Here is a 10553-nt window from a genome sequence, read left to right on the forward strand (position 1 = left end):
TGTGGTCATCACGTCATTCACGCGTTGTCCATATTGATCCAGGTATGATTAATCTATGTAGTACATTTATATTTCATTATAAATTTAAAACTTTGATTAGTTGTTTCTTAGATACAGATAGTGTATTAGTGGTTTCGGGAGAAACAACCATGAAAGCTAACAGTACTAGAATATTGACAACCAAACAAGTCAACATATATATGTGATGTTGACAGCTGAAGTTCATATTTGAACGAAAAAAGTGTGATTTTCTAGATGGAACGGTACATGTTAAAGTGATTTGTTTTTTAGATGAAGACTAGGGTTTGATTAGGTGTTTACTATTATCCAAGCTGAGAGAGAAGCAACTATTATCCAAGCTGAGAGAGAGAAGCAACCATGGCTGCCAAATAAGCCGACATCCACTTTAAGTCCATTTTAGAACGAAAAATTATGATTTGCAGATGGAGCAATATGTTCCAGCACCACAACGACACGGCGATAATTATCTTGAATACATTTTTACATTGTAAATTTTTTTTATTGATGAATATTCATGTTTTGATATTGTTTGGTTTATAGTTGGATCTCTATTTTAGGTCAGCATTTCTTTTTTAGACCAAAATGAGATTCAAGTCATTTTGGTCATTTCTTTATACAGTTTTATGAAATTTAGATTAAATTTTATACACTAAGTTTTTTTAATTGTTTGACTCTCTAATATTGATTGCATTTCAAATGTTAAGAGTCGGGTTAATGCATCAATTACTTATTCCCACTAAAAATGTCTTAAATTTAAGTATATTATGATTATAAAGATTGTGTTAACATTTTAAGTTTTAAAAAATAAATATGTGAAAGATAAATTTTAAGGTACATGGAATATTTTTATGTATTTTTAATTGTTTCATTTTTTTATAACTATTTAAGATTGAAATAATTTTATAAAATTTATTTTTTTATTTATATCTTATTATCTTTATTTTATAACTACATTGTGCAAAACATGTTATTTTAGACAGTTTAGTATTATTGTTAGATTAAGTTAAATAAAGAAAAATGTAAACTAATTAAAAGAGAAATAATTAGTTAAGGAAAAAACGTCTTAATAAACTTAGGTGAATAAGTTTAATTCAATACGACATAGTTTTAATAATGTGGTCAGAACAAAACTAAGTTGTGTAAATTGTCTTTGCATAGGTACAGCTCAAGAGACATCTTCAGATGTTATCTAAAGAAGCGCGAGCAGACATCTAACTTCATCAGACATGTAGTTTGAAGAAGTGCGCGAGTAGACGTCTAACTTCATCAGATGTGTAGTCTAAAGAAGTGCACGAACATACATCTAACTTCATCAGTGGTGTAGTTTGAAAAATATGCGAACAAACGTCTAACTTCATCAGACGTGTAGTCTGAAGAAGTGCGCGAGCATGCGTTTAACTTCATCAAACGTGTAGTCTGAAGAAGTGCACGAGCAGACGTCTCACTTCATCAGACGTGTAGTTTGAAGAAGTGCACGAACAGCTGTCTAATTTTATCAGACGTGTAGTCTAAAGAAGTGCGCGAGCAGACGTCTAACTTCATCAGACGTGTAGTCTGAAGAAGTGCGCGAGCAAACGTCTAACTCAAGTTATTCCTTAAGCATGTGTTGTACGTTTCAGCAAATATTTTCTAGTACAATTTGGTACGCCACGATTCAACGATTATATTCTTATGTACGTTCCCGTACACCTGGCGTACATCCAACGGATAGCTGACACGTATCCAAGTGAAGAATTTGACCGTTGTTGAGACTTCATGTATAAAAGGCAATCAGATACAACGACGAATGTCTTCCAACTCTCGATCCATCTACACAATTACGAATTATGAATTGCTATGTGTTGTGAGCTCTAAGTCTATTATGTAATTCACCTATTGTTCTTTATATGTGAAATTTCAGTATTATAAGTTGAATATGGTATCTGTTCAATAAAGTTGTTAAGTCATGTATATCTGACTGATTTGTGTAGTGTCTATACAAATCAAAGCATTCATGTGAAAACCTTCTGGAAAAAGAAGAATGAGTGACGTAAGAGTTTTATCTCCGAACATTCATAAAACTCCGTGTGTTATTTATTTTCCGCATCGTTCAATTGTTTATCTACTGCTTCAAATCGAGCAAGCATTTCCGTACTTGAATCCGTTCAAGAGCTTGCGAAGATTTATGAAGAATAGAAACATATTCTTAATCTCTATCATGATTAAAATCGAATTGAAAGTATCTTAAGTTGTTAACTATATTCAGACCCCCTTTCTATAATTGACACCGTTCCTAACAATTATGTATTAAAATTTATTTTTAAAAATATTAAAAAATATATTATATAATTTTAAAAAAATATTTTCAAATTTAAAGAACTATATTCGTTAAAAAAATTAAATATATTTTCTAAAAATATATAAAAATATTGTTTAAGATTAAATATAATTTATAAAAAAATTGTTTTAGAAAATTAAATATATTTTCTAAAAATATATAAAAATATTGTCTAAATAAAATAATATAATATTTAAATTAATATATAATAATAATAATAATATTAAAAAAATTAATTTATTTGTATAATATAATATATACAACTTATAAAAATTGGTTAAAAAAAGTTATTTTCAAATTTTGAAAAAGTATATTGTTTTAAAATTTTAAAATATAACTAAGTAATATATATATTTGAAAAATATATAGAAATATTGTTTAGGATATATATATATAAATGTTTTATAAAAAAACAATAATATTTTTTAATGTAATAAAAAAATATTTAGTAAAACAAATTATTAATTGAAAATATTTAAATGACAAAAATTAAATTTGGTATGATTAAAGAAATATATTTGTTACAAAAGTTAAATATACACTATGAAAATATAAAAAAATATATATAATGATGCTTAATTTTTAATGTGTCCGGATTATATTATTGGGTTGTGGTTAATTTGGATATATATGAGAGTAAATGGATACTTGGGTCGGATTGTGGATTGACCCGCCCATACAAATTTTACCGTAATATTTTTTTCACAATTTTTTATATTATTACTCGTACAAATGCACATGATACATACTAGTTTATATAAAAAAAACTTATTCCCATCGCGTTACGAGAAGGCCCATCGCGTAGGGTATTTTCGTCAAACAAAATATAAAGTGGTCATCAAATAAAATTATGTGGTGACCACCGACGCATTTAAAGCTTTTTAAGGGTCATTTGCTTAAATTTCCCAAGTTAAGTCTATATTTAAAACTTATTAAACATGATATTTAATCATAAATAAAATAATATAATAATAAATATAAAATAATATAATAGAAATATTAAAATCAATATATATTAATAATAATAAATAAAATAAAATTAATATAAATATAAAAATCAATATATATTAATAATAATAATAAATAATAAAATTATATGAGTTTTTTTATTAAATAAATTTAATTTATTTGTATAAAATATTATTTAAAACCTATAAAAATAATATTTAATTATAATATATAATAAATAAAATTAATATAATATTTAAATTAATATATAATAATAATAATAATAATATTAAAAAAATTAATTTATTTGTATAATATAATATATACAACTTATAAAATTGATATTTAAAAAAAGTTATTTTCAAATTTTGAAAAAGTATATTGTTTTAAAATTTTAAAATATAACTAAGTAAGATATTTTTTGAAATATATATAGAAATATTGTTTAGGATATATATATATATATAAATGTTTTATAAAAAAAACAATAATATTTTTTAATGTAATAAAAAATATTTAGTAAAACAAATTATTAATTGAAAATATTTAAACGACAAAAATTAAATTTTGTATGATTAAAGAAATATATTTGTTACAAAAGTTAAATATACACTATGAAAATATTAAAAAAAATATATAATGATGCTTGATTTTTAAAGTGTCCGGATTATATTATCGGGTCGAGAGTTGTGGTTAATTTGGATATATATGAGAGTAAATGGATACTTGGGTCGGATTGTGGATTGACCCGCCCATACAAATTTTACCGTAATATTTTTTTCACAATTTTTTTTTTCACAATTTTTTTATATTATTACTAGTACAAATGCACATGATACATACTAGTTTATATAAAAAACCTATTCCCATCGCGTTACGAGAAGGCCCATCGCGTAGGGTATTTTCGTCAAACAAAATATAAAGTGGTCATCAAATAAAATTATGTGGTGACCACCGACGCATTTAAAGCCTTTTAAGGGTCATTTGCTCAAATTTCCCCTCTATATTTAAAACTTATTAAACATGATATTTAATAATAAATAAAATAAAATAATAATAAATATAAAATAATATAATAGAAATATTAAAATCAATATATATTAATAATAATAAATAAAATAAAATTAATATAAATATAAAAATCAATATATATTAATAATAATAATAAATAATAATAAAATTGTATGAGTTTTTTTATTAAATAAATTTTATAATAAATTTAATTTATTTGTATAAAATATTATTTAAAACTTATAAAAATAATATTTAATTATAATATATAATAAATAAAATTAATATAATATTTAAATTAATATATAATAATAATAATAATAATATTAAAAAAATTAATTTATTTGTATAATATAATATATACAACTTATAAAAATTGATATTTAAAAAAAGTTATTTTCAAATTTTGAAAAAGTATATTGTTTTAAAATTTTAAAATATAACTAAGTAAAATATATATTTGAAAAATATATTTTTCAAATTTTGAAAAAGTATATTGTTTTAAAATTTTAAAATATAACTAAGTAAAATATATATTTGAAATATATATAGAAATATTGTTTAGGATATATATATATAAATGTTTTATAAAAAAACAATAATATTTTTTAATGTAATACAAAAATATTTAGTAAAATAAATTATTAATTGAAAATATTTAAATGATAAAAATTAAATTTTGTATGATTAAAGAAATATATTTGTTACAAAATTAAATATACAATATGAAAATATAAAAAAATATATATAATGATGCTTAATTTTTAATGTGTCCGGATTATATTATTGGGTTGTGGTTAATTTGAATATATGTGAGAGTAAATGGATACTTGGGTCGGATTGTGGATTGACCCGCCCATACAAATTTTACCGTAATATTTTTTTCACAATTTTTTATATTATTACTCGTACAAATGCACATGATACATACTAGTTTATATAAAAAAAACTTATTCCCATCGCGTTACGAGAAGGCCCATCGCATAGGGTATTTTCGTCAAACAAAATATAAAGTGGTCATCAAATAAAATTATGTGGTGACCACCGACGCATTTAAAGCAAAGGGTCATTTGCTTAAATTTCCCAAGTTAAGTCTATATTTAAAACTTATTAAACATGATATTTAATAATAAATAAAATAAAATAATAATAAATATAAAATAATATAATAGAAATATTAAAATCAATATATATTAATAATAATAAATAAAATAAAATTAATATAAATATAAATATAAAAATCAATATATATTAATAATAATAATAAATAATAATAAAATTGTATGAGTTTTTTTATTAAATAAATTTAATTTATTTGTATAAAATATTATTTAAAACTTATAAAAATAATATTTAATTATAATATATAATAAATAAAATTAATATAATATTTAAATTAATATATAATAATAATAATAATAATATTAAAAAAAATAATTTATTTGTATAATATAATATATACAACTTATAAAAATTGATATTTAAAAAAAGTTATTTTCAAATTTTGAAAAAGTATATTGTTTTAAAATTTTAAAATATAACTAAGTAAGATATATATCTGAAAAATATATAGAAATATTGTTTAGGATATATATATATATAAATGTTTTTTAAAAAAACAATAATATTTTTTAATGTAATAAAAAATATTTAGTAAAACAAATTATTAATTGAAAATATTTAAATGACAAAAATTAAATTTTGTATGATTAAAGAAATTTATTTGTTACAAAATTTAAATATACACTAAGAAAATATAAAAAAAAATATATAATGATGCTTAATTTTTAAAGTGTCCGGATTATATTATCGAGGGTGGAGAGTTGTGGTTAATTTGGATATATGTGAGAGTAAATGGATACTTGGGTCGTGGTTAATTTGGATATATGTGAGAGTAAATGAATACTTGGGTCGGATTATGGATTTACCCGCCCATACAAATTTTACCTTAATATTTTTTTCACAATTTTTTATATTATTACTCGTAAAAATGCACATGATACATATTAGTTTATATAAAAAAAAAACTATTCCCATCGCGTTACGAGAAGGCCCATCGCGTAGGGTATTTTCGTCAAACAAAATATAAAGTGGTCATCAAATAAAATTATGTGGTGACTACATTTAAAACTTTTTAAGGTCATTTGTTTAAATTTCCCAAGCTAAGTCTATATTTAAAACTTATTAAATATGATATTTAATAATAAATAAAATAAAATAATAATAATAATAAATAATATAATAGAAATATTAAAATCAATATATATTAATAATAATAAATAAAATAAAATTAATATAAATATAAAAATCAATATATATTAATAATAATAATAAATAATAAAATTGTATGAGTTTTTTTATTAAATAAATTTTAAAATAAATTTAATTTATTTGTATAAAATATTATTTAAAACTTATAAAAATAATATTTAATTATAATATATAATAAATAAAATTAATATAATATTTAAATTAATATATAATAATAATAATATTAAAAAATTAATTTATTTGTATAATATAATATATACAACTTATAAACATTGATATTTAAAAAAAGTTATTTTCAAATTTTGAAAAAGTATATTGTTTTAAAATTTTAAAATATTACTAAGTAAGATATATATTTGAAAAATATATAGAAATATTGTTTAAGATATATATATATATATATATATATATATATAAATGTTTTATAAAAAAACAATAATATTTTTTAATGTAATAAAAAAATATTTAGTAAAACAAATTATTAATTGAAAATATTTAAATGACAAAAATTAAATTTTGTATGATTAAAGAAATATATTTGTTACAAAAGTTAAATATACACTATGAAAATATAAAAAAAAAATTATTTAAGATTATATATATATATATATATATATATATATAAATAAATGTTTTATAACTAATTTTAATTTTTTTAATATAATAAATAAAACTATAAAATATTTATATTTAGTAAAAATATTATTAATTGAAAAAAAAAATATTTAGTAATTTTATTTAATATTTATCATTAAAAAAAATAATATATAAAATTAGGATAGGATATATTCATTAAAACTAAAATAAAGTTAATATAATAATATTAATAAATTAAAACTTTATTAGAATTTTTTTAATGTATAAATAATTTTTTTTTAATATTTTAAAATCAAAATATAATAAAAATAAAAATTAATAAATAAGCATTATAATTTTTTTATGCAAGTTATTTGAAAGATAAAATTTTTTTTATGTAAGTTATTTGAAACATAAAAAATGTAGTGAACACAAATCTCTCTATTATATTATTTTATTATATAATACTCTAATAATTATTTTACTTAATATATATTTTAGTTTTATATTTAATAAAAATAATAATTTAAAATTCATTTTATATTAATTTAAATTCATATCTAATTATATGTTATTATTATTATTTTAAAATTGAAATAATAATAATAAAAATAATAATAACATTTACAATTTTAAAATTCAGTAATTTAGAATAGTTTTATTTAAAATACAAATTAAATAAACAATATATTATATAATCTAATAAAAAGTATTTATTTTTTAAAAAAAATGTATATTTTGTTTAAAAGTTTTAAAATATAAATGAATAAGATATATATTCAAAATATATAAAATATTGTTTAATATTTATATATATATATATATATATATATATATAAATTTATTTTTAATATAATATAATAAATAAAATTATTTTATATTTTGTAAAACAAGTATTAATTAGAAATATTTAAAATGAAAATAAAATAAAATTGATAAATAAATATTTAATATTACAACAATTTTAATTAAAATTTATCATTCTTAAAAAAAGAATATTAAAAAATTATTAATAAATTTATTATAAATGAGGTTAATATATTAATATTAATATTAATAAATTAATAAAATTATAATTATTTTTATTAATATATATCCATTATATATATATATATATATATATATATATATATATTTAACATATATTTTTAGTTTTATATACATTAAAAATAATAATTTCAAACTTATTTTCTAATTAAACATTATTTTTATATTTTATTATTTAGTTACAGTATAATTATTTAATTATATTTATTTAAATTAATATATGAATATATATTATTATTCATAATATTATTATAAAATAAAATAATTAATATTTTTTAAAATTTAATATTATTTTAATTAATAAAATTATAATTAATAAGCATAAATAAATATTATAATAGTATTAAAATTTAGTATTTAAAATTTAAGTTAATTGAAAATTTTATTTTTAATATATATAAATCTATATTATAATTAATTTTTATATATGATTTTTAAATTATTAAATATGATATTTAATAATAAATAAAATAAAATTTTATAGAAATATTAAAATCAATATATATTAATAATAATAAATAAAATAAAATTAATAGAAATATAAAAATCAATATAAATTAATAATAATAAATAATAAAATTTTATTAGTTAATTTATTAAATAAATATTAAAAATAATTTATTTGTACAAAATATTATATAAACCTTACAAAAAAATGATATTTAATAATAATATATAATAATAAATAAAATAAATATATATTAATAATAATAATATATTTTATTAGTTTTTTTATTAAATAAATATTAAAAATATTTAATTTATTTGTATCATATATTATATAAAACTTATAAAATATTATATTTAATAATATATAATAAATTTTATGAATAGTTTGAATTACTTATTGTATAAAATAATTATAAAAATTCTTTTATTATAATTTTCTATGAATATTTTTTTATTAGATTAAATAATATTTTATTTTATTATTATATTATTTTAATATTTATTTAATTATTATATTAATTTAATTATTTTTTAATATTTGTCTAATTATCTATTATAATAATTTATTATTATAAAAAATAAATTAAGATACTATAGTCTATATACAACAATTTTATTACTATGTATATTTTTGTAATTATTTATATATATATATATATATATATATATATATATATTAATTTTTTATATTTGTCCAATTAACTATTATATTGATTTATTTATTTTTAAATAATTTACTATATTTAATTTTTTTATTTTTATTTTTTTTATAAATATAATTATTATTAAATTTAGTTATTAAATAATTAAAATTATTATAAATATAAAAAAAGTTAAGTAAATTAGTTAAATAGTTTTTTAATAATTTTATTTTTTAAATAAGTATATAATAATAAAGAATATTAAACTTATGTAAAACTTTAATTTGAGTACTAATTTGATCTAAATTTCAATATTTGATAAAAAAAAAAATTATCATTTATGATTGGTTGTATGCGTTATATCTTTTTTTTAAATGTTTTTTATATTGTTTTGAAAAACCATTTCGATTATCAACTCGGTTTTACGAGCAAACTTCGATCCAACCAGTTGAACTATGTGTTTATATGTTGCACCATATTTTTAAATTTATATATTTCAATGTAAAAAAATATGGTGTGCAAGCTTTTTTTAATGTGCCAAATAAATACATCTGGAATCACTAAGAGGAGGAGAGAGTTGAAGGACTAAATTAAACAGTAAACAAAGGTATTTGGAATCACTAAGAGGAGGAGAGAGTTGAAGGACTAAATTAAACAGTAAACAAAGGTTGAGTTGAAAGTGAAAATACTAGGGAGAAAATAAACCAATTATCTTTGGGAAGAATGTCAATTTTATTTATAAAGTTGAAACATGGTGTCAAATTTATTTATAAAGTTGTAAAATTCTATTTTTGTATATGAAGTTGTCAAAAAGTATCAAAAATATGTAAGATAACGGAAATCATCTAACAGTGTTAATTTTTATCTACATGGCATCCACGTAATTATCCACACATTTTATATATATTTTTCTTAATTATTATTCTTTTTCTATTTCAAACAAACCCTTTTTCTTTTTTACAGAGTAACATCCCTCCACCAGCAGCCGCCGTGACCCACCTCTTCACCAGCAACCACCCTCTTCTCCCTCTTCACCAGCAGTCGCAGTCGCCGTCGCCGTCGCCGCCCTCTTCTCCTTCTTCACCAGCAGCCGCCGTCGTAGCAGAACAGTATATGAATATGGTACTTACGGGAATTTAACGCCCCGATGATCTTCCAATAGAGATGACCGTCAAGCTTAATTGTAAGATTAAATAAAGGTAAATTGCTCCGTTAATAAACAAATACCAAACATTAGTCTCCTTATGGCCCTGATATACTCCTCTAGGAAG

The sequence above is a fragment of the Impatiens glandulifera genome, chromosome 1, assembly GCF_907164915.1.
Source record: "Impatiens glandulifera chromosome 1, dImpGla2.1, whole genome shotgun sequence".
Lineage (NCBI taxonomy): Eukaryota > Viridiplantae > Streptophyta > Magnoliopsida > Ericales > Balsaminaceae > Impatiens > Impatiens glandulifera.